This window comes from Monodelphis domestica, chromosome 1 (genome assembly GCF_027887165.1).
Source record: "Monodelphis domestica isolate mMonDom1 chromosome 1, mMonDom1.pri, whole genome shotgun sequence".
Taxonomy (NCBI): domain Eukaryota; kingdom Metazoa; phylum Chordata; class Mammalia; order Didelphimorphia; family Didelphidae; genus Monodelphis; species Monodelphis domestica.
The window spans coordinates 358,218,316-358,234,175 of record NC_077227.1 but is presented as its reverse complement, the minus strand read 5'-3'; the positions used below and the strand labels follow the sequence as shown (position 1 = coordinate 358,234,175).

At 37.1% G+C, this 15,860-nt stretch overlaps 1 protein-coding gene and 1 long non-coding RNA gene across 6 annotated transcripts in view; one reads left to right on the top strand and one right to left on the bottom strand.

Moving 5' to 3' along the window:
• SGCD (sarcoglycan delta) overlaps nt 1-15,860 on the bottom strand; it is a 1,484,556-nt gene that overhangs the window by 219,150 nt on the left and 1,249,546 nt on the right. The window lies entirely within an intron of this gene.
• LOC130458232 (uncharacterized) lies at nt 1,067-5,677 on the top strand. Its single transcript, XR_008917346.1, has 3 exons — nt 1,067-1,231; nt 1,704-1,970; nt 5,101-5,677. It is a non-coding gene; the product is annotated as an uncharacterized LOC130458232 (long non-coding RNA).

Genomic DNA, 15,860 nt, shown 5'->3' with positions numbered 1-15,860 from the left:
CTGTAAAATGATCTAGACAAGGAAATGATAAATCAGTCCAGTATTTTTTTGCCAAGAAAACCCAAAATGGAGTCAGAAAGAGTGAGACATGATTAAAAACAACCTTTGCCTTTTAGGAATTCAAAGAACAAATTGGATTTTGGAATAAAATCTAATACAAAGAAGACACTAAGTTCTAGATTACTGTTTTCCCTTTCAGAGACAAGTCTATTCCTATATTGATTTGCTGATATGGATAAAATGAATTCTTTTATCAAGAAATTCCAAGGAACTGTTGTTTATTAGCCAATAAGTTTAACAAACATGTATTTTGATTACATTTATAAAATGTTAGATTTTTAGACAGATCCAGAATGTCAATGGTATAGGTGTATTATCTGCTAGTTTAGATCACAACATCCTCATCCCTTCTACTCTAGTAGAATTTTTATTTTCATCTTTCCAGGGAGGAGCTACCTAATACACCATATATTTCTTCCTCTGATTTTTGGAGCATTCCTTTGCAATTGGGTTGAACATATTCCTGACAACATATGGGATATTTTTCAAAAAGTTGTAATAGATGGGCTCTGTGATTTTATAAACTGGATTTTGTTTAGCGGGGATGTATGGGTGATAGGGTGAGTAGAAAGAGTCCTAGAAAGAGAAGCCAGATTGGTTTGAATCCTGGATATGCTGCTTATGAACTAGGGGATCAGAGGCAAGTTGATTCATCTCTCTGTTCTTCAATGTCATCCACTATATAATACAAGAATTGCTGTGGTTGTTTCTAAGATTTCATGAGGCAGGTATATGGTGGAGTAGATAGAGCACTGGGATTAGAGTCAGGAAGACTTGTCTTCATGAGTTCAAATCCAACCTCAGACTTTTACTAGCTGTGTGAAACTAACCAAGTTACTTAACCCTGTTTGCTTCCATTTCCTCATCTGTAAAATGAGCTGGCAAACCTCTCTAGCATCTCTGCCAAGAAAACTCCAAATGACATCACAAAGAGTCAGATATGACTAAACAACAAGGTTCCATCTAACCCTAGAACCAATAATCTTTTCTTGTTGTTTTATGAAGTCTCATTGGTGATGGGACCCTAATTAGTTCTAGGTGCAAATGAGGCACACAGAATGTGCTTTGAAGCTATTTGGGGCAATTTGTATCCTACAAGGATATACAGCTACTCTTTTTCCATGGATACTCTTCCAATTCTACTCAACTGTGGGGTATCCCCTTTTTTCTGGTATCCAAATTTTATGCTCTTTTCTATCCTTTACCCCCTACTTCAATGAAATTCTTTTGTGACTTAAAAAATGACAATAGTAGCATTTATGTAGCACTTTAAAGTTCTTTATGTATATTGCTTCAATTGATTAATTTGTCATTGCTGTTTTATGCTATTATCCCTATTTTAGACATTAATAGATGTCATCTCAATTTTAGAGATAAAGCCACTGAGGCTATTAAGTGACTTTCCCAAAGTCATATAATGATGAAGCACATGAAACAGGATTCCAACCCAGGTCTTCCATATTCCTAGTCCAGTGATCCATTCCTTGTATGAATGATCCATTTCTTCTCCTGGTTGTCTTCCCTTCATGCCTCTTGGTCCCTCTCCCTCAAGCTCAAAAGGAAAACAGAGGCATGACAGGGGAGCAAGTTAAAGCAGTGAAGTGCTCCTTCTCATTGAAGTTGTTTTTCTTTTCTCTCTCCAGGTGGGTATTGTTTAAAGATTCACTGTGCATCAAACATATATTTGCTTTATGCAAATCAATTAAGAACTGCAAAGAATACAGTCCTCCCCTTTCATGCACTATAGTGCTGGGTTTCCATTTTAATGAGAATTGGGAACAACATAACTGAATTGGACATTCCTTCAAGTTGCAATGGGACTTTATAGAACATATCCTTAAAGAAACTCCACTAAAGTGCCCTTCTCTGATTCATTATCATGGCATGAAGGTGACCCTAGGCTGGCAAAGGTAAGGCTAGCTGAATGCAAGTTCTGGCAATTCCTACTAGACTGGACAGGCATTGATTACTGGCTCAGGGAGAGACCTTGAGTCTTTTGCTCAAAGATCAGTCTAGAGCATGATGAGTAGGTGCAATTATTATGCCCATTTTATCAATGGTGAAGTCAGGACTGAAAGAGATTAAATGGTTCTTTTAGAGTTCATATAGCTAGTTAAGTGTCTGAAGCAGGATTTGTATTTAGGCCTTCCTGACTTGAAATCCAGAACTCTATCCACTCTGCTACCGAAATCGGTCTAGAGGAGCATGGTTTATTGTTTTAAAGGAAGAAATAAGGAAATAAACAAAGGGAGTAAGGAAGAAAGAAAGGAAGAAAGGAGAAAGAAAAGAAAGAAAAGGAAGGAGGAAAGAAGGGAGGAAGAAAAGAATTTAAGTGCTTATCATGTGCCAAGCACTGCGCTAAGCATTTTACAAATATTATCTCATTTGATCTTTGCTACTACTTACTTGGGAGGTGCTTATGTTATGGTTATTTTATAATTGAAGAAACCATTTCAAATAGAAGTTAAATGACTTGCCCAAGGTTCCACATCTAGTAAATATCTGAATCTGGATTTGGACTTAGGACTGCCTATTTCCAGGTCCACACCTCATCTATATCACCTAGCTGATGATTTAAGAATGGTTTTTCCAATAGCTTCCAGACTGTACAATAGAAGCAGAAGGCCACATTTGCCCACAGATTGCAGCTGGCCAACTTCTTATCTAGATCAATCTTCTAATTTTCTATATGAGGAAAATGAAACTAATAGGTAGTATTGCTTTCCCCTAGTCATATAGTTGATCACAGTCACAGCTAAGACTTAAATCCAAGTACCCTTAACCCAGCATTTTATCATTTTTACTACCCTGAAAGGCACCTTACCCACTATCTTGTCTGGTTTTTATAGATGAGGAAACATAACTCAAAAGCAGAGACATGATCTGACCAAGGTTACACAGTGAATCATTGGAAGAGAATCCCAAGTTTTTCATTCCACTGCAATGTTCTAATAATATATACATTAAATGAAATAGCAAACTTCATTACTAGGAGCAAGAAACATAGGGGCTATTGTCTTTTCAGTTGTTTTCCTCAGTCCTTTAGATCTCAACTTGGAGGAGCTCACTTGAATAACATGATAGTGCAAATTAAAAATCTGATCAATTTTCTTCCTCGTGGGGAATTTAAATTCAGACAATTTCTTTTCAGAGGTATAAAGCTATATAAGTCTTCCAAGATGCTGCCTGAAGAGCTAGTTCTAATCTTCTAAATCCTTTAATCAAAAAATTACAATGAGAGCAAAGTCCTACCATTTGGGTGGCTCTACTCTTTCCCAAGGTGTGTTGCATATTATAGATCATCAAAAAAAATCTTTTTTTTTATAATGTTAAAAACAACAACAAAACATTGACCAGATGGCCATTTATTCAGCTGCAATTTCTTAGAGAGCAATCAAGGAGAACTAAATGATCACAGCCTTAGATAAAAAGTCTTAAAATCACACCAAATGTGAATTTCTCTTTGGGTTCTCCACTTATATCAATTTGGTTAAATTCTTAAAGTATTTATTTAGTGCTCATGATTTTCTATACACTAGACAATATAAAGACACAAATAAAATGGTTCTTGCCTTCAAGGAGAATGACAAAGAATCCCTGCCATTCTACTGGGGTCTGTATGGATGAGTGACAGGTTACTACCAATACAGTGGTTAGTGAGGTCACCTGAGAAGGCATACAATTATGGCATAAAAATACTTCAATCAGACAGACTTACTATTATAGGGTGAGCTATTAATGAAAATCATAAATATCTAATATATTGAAATTCCAGGGTCTATAGTATACTATTGCTAAGAGGGCTTACTTCCTGGGGATGGGACTTGAGGCAAATTGAGAGTAAAGAAAAAGCTTAGAATTCAGGATTATAGATTAGATCCCATAGGAAAGAGCACTAAAGAAAATCTATTCTACGACCCTCATTTTACAGATGTGAAAATTTGAGATTGGGAGTGGTAAAATAATTCATTGTTTAAGATAATACTGTTAGTAAAGATGCAGAACTTGAACTGGCATCTAAGGCTTTTGATTCTGGAGCTCATGCTCTTTCCCTTGTGCTCTACTCTTGAGCACTCTAGAATGAGAGGCAGGCTTGTCTGAGGAATTTGATTCCATACTCCTGGAAGTGATCAATCAAAGCCTGGATGAATCCTGATTATTCTAGAGGCTGAGTTAAAGCATCTTTGAGATGACCTCCAGCTTTAAAAGCCCAAGATCTCTCCCTACTCTGAACTAAGTGCTGTAGCACTTAGGAATTTGTAACCCTGTGTTTTAGCCTCATTCTGATATTAATCATGTCTTGTTTCCAGACACCTCTTCCATTGCTGTCTCAAAATATTATTTAAATCTTGTCATATAATTTATGTTTTGTATTATTTCCCTCTAAGCTTAGAAAGCTCTGTGAAGGCAGAGGAGTGTTGAATTGTCCTTTGACTGCTCCCACTCTCACCTCTTTGCACAAGGCCTCACAAAAATCAGAAGTTGGTTTAAAAAATAGATTCACCCAACTTTTAAGACACAGGCAGGTCAGCCAGAAGAAAAAGTTTGTGCTAGTTATTTTAATCAACCAATAAATATTTATTAAACACCATTATGTATTAGAAGTTGGCTTAGCAGTGTTGTGAATTCCAAAGGGAAAAAGTATGATCCAGTTTCTGCTCTATAGGAGCGTAAAACCTATTTAGAGAAAAAAGACCCAAACAATTGAAATAATCTGAGTGTGTAAGACAGAAAATAGTAATTTGATAAAATTGTGCGGTACTACTTTTTGGTACATAGTAGGCACTTAATAAATGTTTTTTGATTGGTTGATATGAAGATATTAAGAGTTCAGAGAAAGAAGAAATAAACATGGATTGACACAGTTGAAGAATATTGTATAGTTGAGTCTTGAAGGATAGAGTGACTTGGAAAGATGGACAGAAAATAGAATATTCTGTTTATGAAGAATGGCATGCACAAATGTCATTTAGTTAATTTCTAATCTTAGCAATTATTTATGATTTCAACATGATGATTTTCTCTCATGGTGTGATACAGGTCTAATCCAAGAACTCGAATGACAGTCTGGAAAGCTACAGAGGCTTCTCATCCACAATGGGGGAGGGGCTCAAGAGGACTAGAATCTGGAGGGATGAGATTCTAAGAGTGGAAACCATTGCTCTCTCTCTCTCTCTCTCTCTCTCTCTCTCTCTCTCTCTCTCTCTCTCTCTCTCTCTCTCTCTCTCTACTGCAAAGAGGAAAGTCTGTCTGAAACTGGATCCTGAGCACTAGACTAAATCCCTCCTTGAACCTGAATACTACACCCCCTCAAAGATCCCAGCAAGAAGTGTCAAAAACCTGAGAAGAGGAAGAAACAGCCCTAAAAAGAATCTCTCACATCTCCTTGACACCCTGGGTCTGGATATTGCTCTGCTGTGACAAAGACCCGGGTTCACCAAACCTGAACCTCTCAGAGGTCAGGCTGTCAAGCCAGGGTCTCTCAACTTTGGAGGGAGGGAAGGAAGATTTAGATAGACAGGGACCGCCTTTCCCCTCCTTTCTCTAGACCCTAACCCTTCAGACATCTTCCTGTTTACTGCTGACAATAATTGTTTAGAATAAAGAGTGTAATCTATCCTCAAATGCCTTCATTGTGAGTGAAGGAAATAGTCACAGTGGAAGAGAGAGAGAGAGAGAGAGAGATCTGATTTCTCTCTCTTTCCTCAAGGGAAGAAGTTCATCTACAAGAAGTTACTAGAGGGGAGTAAAAGGCAGGTTTAGTGAGGAGACATATTTGGAGAGTAGTGAAGTGGGGAATAACCCATCTCACCCTCCTTCTACCTTCTGGGGCATATAACATCAATTCCTTCTATCCTTTGTCCTAAACTTGAAAGAGAGAAGACTCCATTCTTTCTCCCTTCCTCCATAACATTCAAATCAACCCTCTAAGACAATGGGTTGCCATGAGCATCCCCACAAATGCTCTTATGTGTGATGGGAAAAGTAGGTGAGCTTGCCATATAGCATAATTGAGAAATAATGGAGACCTTAAGTACTATATTGGTTCTTGGTATATTAACACCAATGGGAAGACTCTATATTACTTAGGGTAGAACCAGCAAAATCAAGGCATTTTTAAAACCTTAAAATATTATTAGATAAAAATTAATTATATAATGGATAGAAAATGGATTTGGTGTCAGAAAAATGCTTTGTAACTCTTGGTAAATCACAAACTCTCTGAGTGGGGATAATGACTGGATTCATTTCATAGAGTTGTTGTGAAAATCAACTGAGTTTATATATGAAAAATATTTGAAAACATTGAAGCCCCATATAACTGTTCACTACTGAGTTATCAATTGTCATTATCCAGACTGTATATTTTATTCTTAATTATGGGAAAATGTGGATAATAATCATACATAGTAATAAGGCGTAGAGAGATTTAATGTATTAAGTGGAAAGTTTCATGCCATCCTGTTGTTTTCAGAGTACATATGGTATAGAGTGTCAGTGGAACTCCATGGGACTGGAAAGGATATTTGGATTTATCTTGTGCTTCTGAATTTCTGCAACTTCCACCGACTAGACATTCAGATTATAGTCCGAGTCCATCAAATATTCTATGTGCTGTTGAGGCAAACTAGGGAGCAGAAGCATTTGTTGTCTTCTGAGGAAAGGTAGAATGTCTGTCCACCAGTGAAAATTTTCAGGGAAAGATCCAAGACAATTTCTTTTGAAAACATGTGGCTCAGCTGGGAATATACATAAGAGAAATGAAATTTTTTCCCCTCCAAAGTCTTTCTGCTAGATGGTTCCACTCTTTCCAAATACTACCATCACAGAAGATATATAGTACCTCAGGTACTTCTGGAGAGAAACAATTATATGTTCTCCAAGCTAGCTGTGCTGGAAATGTTTTTAGATAGAGAGAAAAATAAAAAAAAGAAAGGAAGAGATAATGAATGGCAAAAGGAGGGTTTCTAAGCACCATGGAGTATGGTTAAGTTGTTGAAAACCAGAACAGTATGGTGAAAGGAACTTTGGCGTGGGAGTCATTAGACTTGAGTTTTAGTCCTGGATCTGACTCAAGTAGCAATGTGAGCTCAGCAAGCCACTTATTCTCTCCTGGCTTCAGTTCTATCACTTGTAAAATGAAGAATATGGAATCAAGGATCTTGGAAGTCCTTTTCAATCTGGATAGCCTGTATTCTACAATTTTCTGATTCTAAGAGGAGATTATGAAATTATTGGAAGAGGTGTGAAGATAAAATGTGATAAAGAGAAACTGAAGCAAAAAAGATCACAGTGAAACTGTGACACTGAAGCACAAAAAATCTGAGTAGTCTATTGATTGGCAAAGCTGGTATTTACAATTAATAGAAATCAAATGCCCCTCGGTGACCAGAGAAACCTCTAACAGCCAGAGCAACTTTTTATACAGTTGAAAAGGCATGTTATAGAATGTATCTAAAATGGTACAGTGGCAAAAATTAAACTAAGATTCTAATTGGTTCTTAGTTACACAGAGTTATTAGTAGGAGGTCTACTAAGGCCCCATAGGGGAGGCATAGAGTTAGTCATTTCCCAGAACATCCTTTGGAAAGTCCCCAACTTGCCACTCCCAGTACCAGTGGAGGCCAATGACTAGAAAAGACATCTAACCAAGTTGAATCATCATTTATCTCCTTGATGGTTGCTTATTGAGTTATATTCACAATCACTTAAGTATCATGAGGCCTGAGCAAAATTGCTCTGAACCTAAGCCTTAAAAACTTGGTTCCAATGGTTATTCTGTGATTATTAAAATTCTTAACTTCTAGCTGATCACTAATCACTAACCAGTAATCAATAATTAATTTCATAGAAGCTACCATGGTCTTGAAGAAATTATATAATGACTCTCTATAGTATTCTTTATGATCATATGGAATATAGGATTTGCCTTTAGAGGATTATATATTTAGAGCTTTAAGGGTCTTTATATTTATGTAGTCTGTGTCCTTTCTTTTATAGATAAGGAAACTGAGGCCCAGAAAGATTAAGAGACTAGTCAGTGTCATTAGTAACTGGCAAAAATTCAGAAGGACAAGACATATCCAAATACTCTTACCATTTACATGTAGTTTTTCTTATATGTTATACTATGTTTTGAAAAAAACAACAGGCTAATAAGAATCTTTGCACTAATTTTATCAAAAATAACTATGGTTATGTAGGTGATAAATATCAGAAGTGGTATTTGAACCTTGATCCTGTGATCCTAGCTCTCTCCACTGTATTATGCTGCCTAAAAAGAACAGGTATTTACAGGAAGCCTTTCCCAACCCCTCTTAATTCTAGCATATTGTCTCTTTTAATTATTTTCTCTCTTTTTTTATACATGGTTTCTACATATTTGTTTGCTTATTGTCCCCCTTCTTAGATGAGATTTCATTGATGGTAGGAACTTTCTTTTGTCTTTTTTTGTATACCCAGTGGTTATCATAGTGCCTGGAACATAGTAGGCATTTAATAAATATTTATTGATAATATATATATATATATATTTATGTATTATATAATAAATGGAAGCTAAATAGGGATAAACATGGGATAAGGGGAAGGAGGCAAGGATCCTATGGTAGAGGCATTTAGGATGACCATCAGTGGCAATATAGGAGTACTGTATAACTGGAACATGAGTGTTGACCAAAGATGGAGAAGAGCTCTATGTATTGACAGGGGAGAAAAAAAGGTCACTAAAGACAAATTTTAGTTTCAGCAAAATTTCAATACTATATCTTCCAATTGGGGCTGGTGGGAGATTAGGAGGAGACTCAGCAAGTGGCAAATGTAGGAAAATATTTCAACTAATTATACCATCTATGCTTTTCGAACTATCTATATGAAAGTCACATAGTTCCTATATTATCTGTGCACCCCCCCCCAACATTCACCCAAAAGAATGGTGAAGTAGAAAGTAAACTGAATCTACAATCAAAAGATGATAGTTTCAATATTAGTTTTTCCACTTGCTGTTAGATTATGGGCAAGCCTCTTCACATCCCTGACCTTCAGTTTTTACATGTATGAAATGAGAAGTTTGCACTAGATTCTTTAAATGGCCCTTTTAACTCTAAATTTATAATCCTATGAACAGAGTAAAATCCTGTAAAGGTAGGTCCTTGGTTGATTACTGCTAAGTTATTCCCTGTACTCAGTTTTTCAAAATATTCTTTGAAATTCCAGAAAAAGACTGTCTTCATCACTAAAGAAGATGAGCACTAAAAGGTCGTCATCACCAAAAGTAGCCTCCCCAAGAAGTAGGTCAACTTAGGGAAGTGAGCAAAAAGAGATAATACTTGTAGAGACTGAGAGAAATAAAGTATGTTTTCATTCCTGGTTAGTTTTCATGTCTCAGGACTCCAGAGTTATGAGTAAGGATTTTGGTGAGCCTCAGATTTGGTCACTCTGCTCTGGTCTTACTTCCCTAACTAGATTTCCATTTAGATCTTAGTAACAACAGTAACAAGAAGAAGCATTTATTATATTCTTGCTCTGTTCCCAGCACTGTGCTAAGCTCTGTAAATATAAATACAAGCATAAAGATAGTCCATGTCATCAAGGAGCTTAGGTACTAATAGGGGAAGATAATATATAAAAGAAATATGGAAAGTGGTAAGGGAGAAGACACCCACAGGACACATGATAGAGATATTTGGAAGGTCAGGAATTTCTCTGAAAGAAATGAAGGAGTGAACATGGCTGACCTAGGCATTTCCTTGAGGACAATTGAAGTGGAACTTGTCAATTGAAGGGCAGGAACACAGGGAAATAAATATTTTCCAGAGTAAGAAGGTGTATAATCTAGTTCAACATTTGTATTAGAAAGATAAGAAACCTATAGCCCAGAGAGGGGAACTTACCTAACCATAACTATTTTCTTGAACCCTATCTATAATAAGATAATAAAGGCAGGAAGTGGCCTACTGTGAAATAGAAAGATAGAAGTAGAACTAGGATTTAAAATCCAGGTCTGCTGACTCCTGATCTGGTGTTCTCTTCTCTATGTCATACTTTCATAAGTGACATGAAATCAACAGTGACAAGCTTCCAAGAAGATATCCCAAAAGCTTTAGTCTCCAAGTGTAGTATATCAAGGAAGTCTCCAGGTATATTATAATGCATAGGCTCTGGGCAAAGATACAGCTTGAATTCCTCATCAATGAAAGACAGTTGCCCAAATTCCAGGAAAAAAGCAAACACAAGAGTATGAGGCTTACATTAGACATTTCCATCCTTTTATTCTATTTCTTTTCTTTGGCTCAACAAAATATTTTATTTCCCCTTTTGAAAAATAGAATCAATTGAATTAAATTAACTCACTATAGCATCTGATGGGAGCATGTCCAGCTAATGGACTTATCTCATCTACATGCAAATAGTAGCCACTGCCAAATACATTGTTCTGGAGAGCTTGATGTAAGAAAAGTCAGAACAATTCACCTGGAACAGAAATGCCTCCAAAGGCACTGAATCCCATCTTCATTGCAGCAGAACCATATGAGCATAAATGAAAGCAGAAACACCTCTTTTCTAGCTATTTTTCTAGCTATTTTCTAGCTATTTGCTTTTCTTTTCTTCTACTTGATATGTAAGATTTTAAGATACAAAGTCAAAAAGGAAAATCAATCCTGGTCCTCAATAAGTTTGCATTCCCATAAGCTTATATCTTTACTTTTGTGATACCCTGGCTATTCTGTTTTCAGTGGGGATTTGTTGCTGCTGCTCCTCTTTGTTGAATACCAAAAAGCTCTGAGTAACTTAACTATCTGTTATGTTTTAGGTGGCCATTAGGGAAGGGATTCCACATTGTTGAAGGTAGCCTTAAGAAAAGCCCCCAGATCTTGATCTCATTATATATATCCGAACAAATACAATAAAATATTCTAACAAAGTGAAGAATAAAACTTATGCAGTCATGACTAATTTGTTCCTAATGTTAGGCAGACAGACATGGGCATGAAGCAGCAAATATTCTCAAACTCTTCAGTTCTTCTTTGTAACAGTTTGGAACATCAAGATGAAGTCTTTATGAGTTCCTAATACTTTATGTCACTCTCAATTTTTTCCTACCATATAGGGCTCATAATTATACTGGAATAATAAATTCCCTCTACTAATTCTGGTCAGCACCTTACTCTGTAGTTTTTAATCTTAGAGACATCACTCAGAGAGGTTATAGCACTTGTTTGGTGTCAAGCATCCAGTATGTGTCAGAGGCAGAGATCAAACTTAGTTTTTCTTCATACCAAGTCCATTTCTTTATATTTGGTAATTCTACTTTGACTTGCCTCTTCTTAGTATGTACTAATTTATATTATATTGGTTTTTCTATCTGCAATAAAGAAGTATCATCATACCTATTTTTGACATGGAGATGATTCTTATTACTTAAAGACTATATTGAGCAGAATGGGGTGGCACTGAGTGCATGCATGCTTACTTATGGAATTAGGTGACTGACTGTTCTTCTAGGTGAAGTCTAGTTATGTGCAGAGAGGGTCAAGAAAGAAAGTTATCTGTCATTTATCAACTTTTTATGTTCAAGGAGAACTATCAGATCTAGTGTGAGGACTTGCCGAACCCTTTTCAAAGCTGCTCCATTCATCCATGCTTTGATGTCCACTTATCACTCAACTGTCAGTGAGGCTCCAAGGAGCTATAGCATGTGTAGTGGCCATACCTTGGTAAAACCATCTCAGCAGATGAGCTAGACCTACTTGATTGAGGGTAACTGACGACCCCAAACCCAGGAGTGAATTAGGGCAGGTCTGTCCCTAGCATGTGAAGACTTCCCCTAGTGGAATGGGTAGATGCGAATAATTTGTTCCAATGATCATGAATTTGGCTTATACAAGCACTGTGGAATTCTTAGAACTTGGTCAGATATCAGAGATACCATTGTCATCCATTGTGTCCTGGGCCATTGCCAGTTCTCTTGACTTTTGTCCTGCTACTTCACTTTAATGACTCTGGAAGAAAGAGCAAGGCTGATGACTGCAACTCTGCCTCACTTAAATTCAATTATTCACTTGTCAAGATGTCATTGATCATTTTCAAATGAAAAAGAGGAACAATATGATCATAGAAACCCACTGAGATGGTCTTATCTAGTGTAATAGGGATAAAGTATAGTCCATAAAGCATGTGTAACTGAGGTTAACCCTTGAGACCACTCTAGGGACACAAGCTTCAAGGGACAATGCTAAGGACTTCTGGATGATGTAAGTATTGCTTGATCCCCTTTAATATAGAAGGGGGAGGGTGCAGTATCAATGAGAATTAGTTGCTGATCTGTCAAGAGATGCCCATTCAATATATTTCTTCTTCTTTGTCTTTTAACTACCTGTTTATCTCTGATTCTGTCTATCTCTGTCTGTCTTTCTCTCTATCTCTATCTCTGTCTTTCTCCTCTCTCTGTGTCTGTTTCTCTCTCTCTCTCTCTCTCTCTCTCTCTCTCTCTCTCTCTCTCTCTCTCTCTCTCTCTCTCTCTCTCTCCCTCCCTCCAATGTTGAAGAGAAAGACCCTTATTTTGCCACTCTCCCTCTCCCTCCTTTCCTCTTCCTACCCACAAGATGCTTCTGACATGTAGGATAGGACATATGTGCTGCCTAGATAAGGCTGAGCCTTGACGTTAGATCCATGACTACCTCTTCTATTTTGTTTGTTTCCATGAACATCGTTTACTGAACAGCAATCTTGAGAAATCAGCTACTTTGAAGTTCTGGAACAGCTGGGTTCCTCAGTGGGTGTTCATTGGTAGCAGGAAGAATTTTCTGCAATTACACCCTTCTGAAAGGAGGTGATCATTGGAAGAAAGATGAACTCAAGCCATACACTAACTTTACAGGAAATAAGAATCTTTTGGGAAACATTCAGATTGCTATTCAGTATCCTATAAGATGTTTCATGTTTTAATGTTCTAAGTATTATGTATAAAAGGAGTTATGAGTTATTGTATCATTTACAATCTTTGTCAATGGGAATTTGTGAGTCATTTGTGTTTTAAACTTTTCTTTGTGTGAAGGAAATAAATAGTTATACTGTACTTGATTTACATTCTCTCCTTTTGGGAGAGATCTTAGGAATCAAACCTAAGTCTGTGGAAAGGAAACAAGACTGACGGTGGGGGAAGGGGCAACTGGGAGTGGCAGTTGGGTCTTGTGACTAGTACTTCCTTCCTTCCTGGGGACTTCCTTCCTGGTGTTGGAGGAGGGAGGAGGTTGTTCAGCCCAGTCTGGAGTGGCATGCTTCTTCTTGGTTCAGCCAGAAGATTCAGGCCCAATCACTTCTGAAAGTTAGAACTATTCTTGTTTGCTTTCTGTCTACTGCTAAAATTCTGAAATTGACAAAACTAGCACTGACAGGGGAGTGGAAGAAACCCTCTGTCAGCTGGTGGGGCCTGGCCTCAGCTCCAAAAGCTGAGGAAGACTCCAACCTTATTTAGGGACCTCCCTTGCCCCTCCCTTTTGATATCTCTCCAATCCCAACTGGTTAATAAACTTTATATTATTTGAATTGGTAGTCAGATCAGTGGACTATCTTTTCTGGGCATAGATGGAGCTGAGCATCAGTTCAGGCATTCAAAGACAAACAGACCTTATTGGACCCCTGCTGCTTCCTCTCGGCAGGGGGCATCTCTCTCCTTTGCATCACTGAGCAATATTCCCTCTCTTCCCTCAACTCCTCTATACCCCTATACAAACCTCACATTATCCCCTGGTTTTTCATATGCTCCCCATCTCTTCTCTTCCAATAAATATTACAAGTCTTGAGAATGACTTTTTTCCTCTTAGAAGGAACACAGTAACTCAAAATCATTGGATTATTCCAACTAGTTAATGGTCTTATTCATCATATGAAAACAGAGACAACAAGAAAGCAGGAAGACATTTCTGCAATCATATCTTATTAAGAGGTGATTATTGGGAGAAAGAAGCCTCCACCTAAGAAATACATTATGTATACAATATAGACAAAACCAAAGAAAATCAAGAAGAAATCTAGAACTTGAGTTCTTGAGTTTCTATGAGAAGCTTTTTTACAAAGATTTATAACCATTTAAACCTTAAGCTGATATGCCATGAAGAAACTTTCTCTATTTTAATTTGTCCCAAGCAGTTACTGAAACTTAAACTAAACACTTTGGTTTTAATAATTGGGATCCAACACTACAGCTCAGCTTTCCATTTAAAGTTTTCATTTTGTGATTTTTTCTAACTCCTGCTTGATTTTAAAATCTCATTTAAAGATTTCAGGTTTTTTTTTAGACCCTTACCTTCCGTCTTGGAGTCAATACTGAGTATTGGCTCCAAGGCAGAAGAGTGGTAAGGGCTAGGCAATGGGGGTTAAGTGACTTGTCCAGGGTCACATAGCTGGGAAGTGTCTGAGGCCAGATTTGAACCTAGGACCTCCCATTCCTAGGCCTGACTCTCAATCCACTGAGACACCCAGCTGCCCCCTAAGATTTCAGTTTTTAATAGTTACCAATGCCCTCTTTTCTTATAGGGATACATAACATTTTAACTTATTGAGTCTCTTTTTAAAAAAGGGTTTTTTTTTTGTTTGTTTTGTTTTTCATTTTTCTTCTTTTTTGAAAATTACCTTTTGATGATTCTCTTGAGTTCTGTGCTTGGGCATCAAATTTTCTGTTCAGATCTGGTCTTTTCTTTACAAATTCTTGGAATTCTTCCATTTTGTTAAATGACCATACTTTCCCCTGTAAGAATATAGTCAGTTTTGCTGGATAGTTGATTCTTGGTTGTAGACCTAGTTCCCTTGCTTTCTGGAATATCATATTCCATGCCTTTCGTTCCTTCAGTGTAGATGCAGACAGATCCTGAGTTATCCTCACTGTGGTTCCATGGTATATGAATGACTTCTTCTTGGCAGCTTGTAATATCTTTTCTTTGGTCTGATAGTTCTTGAGTTTGGCTATAACATTTCTGGGTGTTGTCAGTTGGGGATTAAGTATAGGAGGTGATCTGTGGATTCTTTCAATCTCCACTTTTCCCTCTTGTTCCAGAATATCGGGGCAATTTTATTGAATAATTTCCTGTAGTATTGTGTACAGGTTTTTTTCTTTTGTCATGGTCTTCTGGTAGACCAATGATTCTTAAAATGTCTCTCTTTAAACAATTTTCTAAATCCTCTGTTTTGTGAATGAGATGCTTCATATTTTCCTCATTTTTTTCATTCTTTTGGTTTTGTTTTATAGTGTCCTGCTGCCTTGTGAGGTCACTTGATTCTAGTTGTTGTATTCTGGTTCTTAAAGACTGGATTTCATCCCTGGCTTTTTGGTCATCCTTCTCCTTCTGATCTGATTTTCTTTGGAGATCATCTTTCATTCTCTTTACCTCATCTCTCATCTCCTTTGCCTCATCTTTCATCTTCTTTGCCTCATCTTTCATCTCCTTTGCCTCATTTTCAATTTTGTTGATTTTGGCTTTCAAGACACTGCTTGCTGTTTCCAGATGACTTATCTTGGTTTTTAAATTTTGTCTTTCAAGACACTGCTTGCTGTTTCCAGATGACTTATCTTGGTTTTTAAATTCTTGTCCCAATTGTCTTCAGCCTCTCTTAATTGTGTTTTGAATTTCATTTTGAATTCTTCCAAAGCCTGTGTCCAATTTGCTGGGATTTCTGTTTTATTACTTGCCTCCTCCTGTGTATTGTTTGTTCTTGGTTCCTTGCCTGTGCAGAAGCTGTCATTGTAATTTCTTTCTTTATTTTCTGTTGTTTGCTCATATTTACCCCCTTCTTTGCTCTCT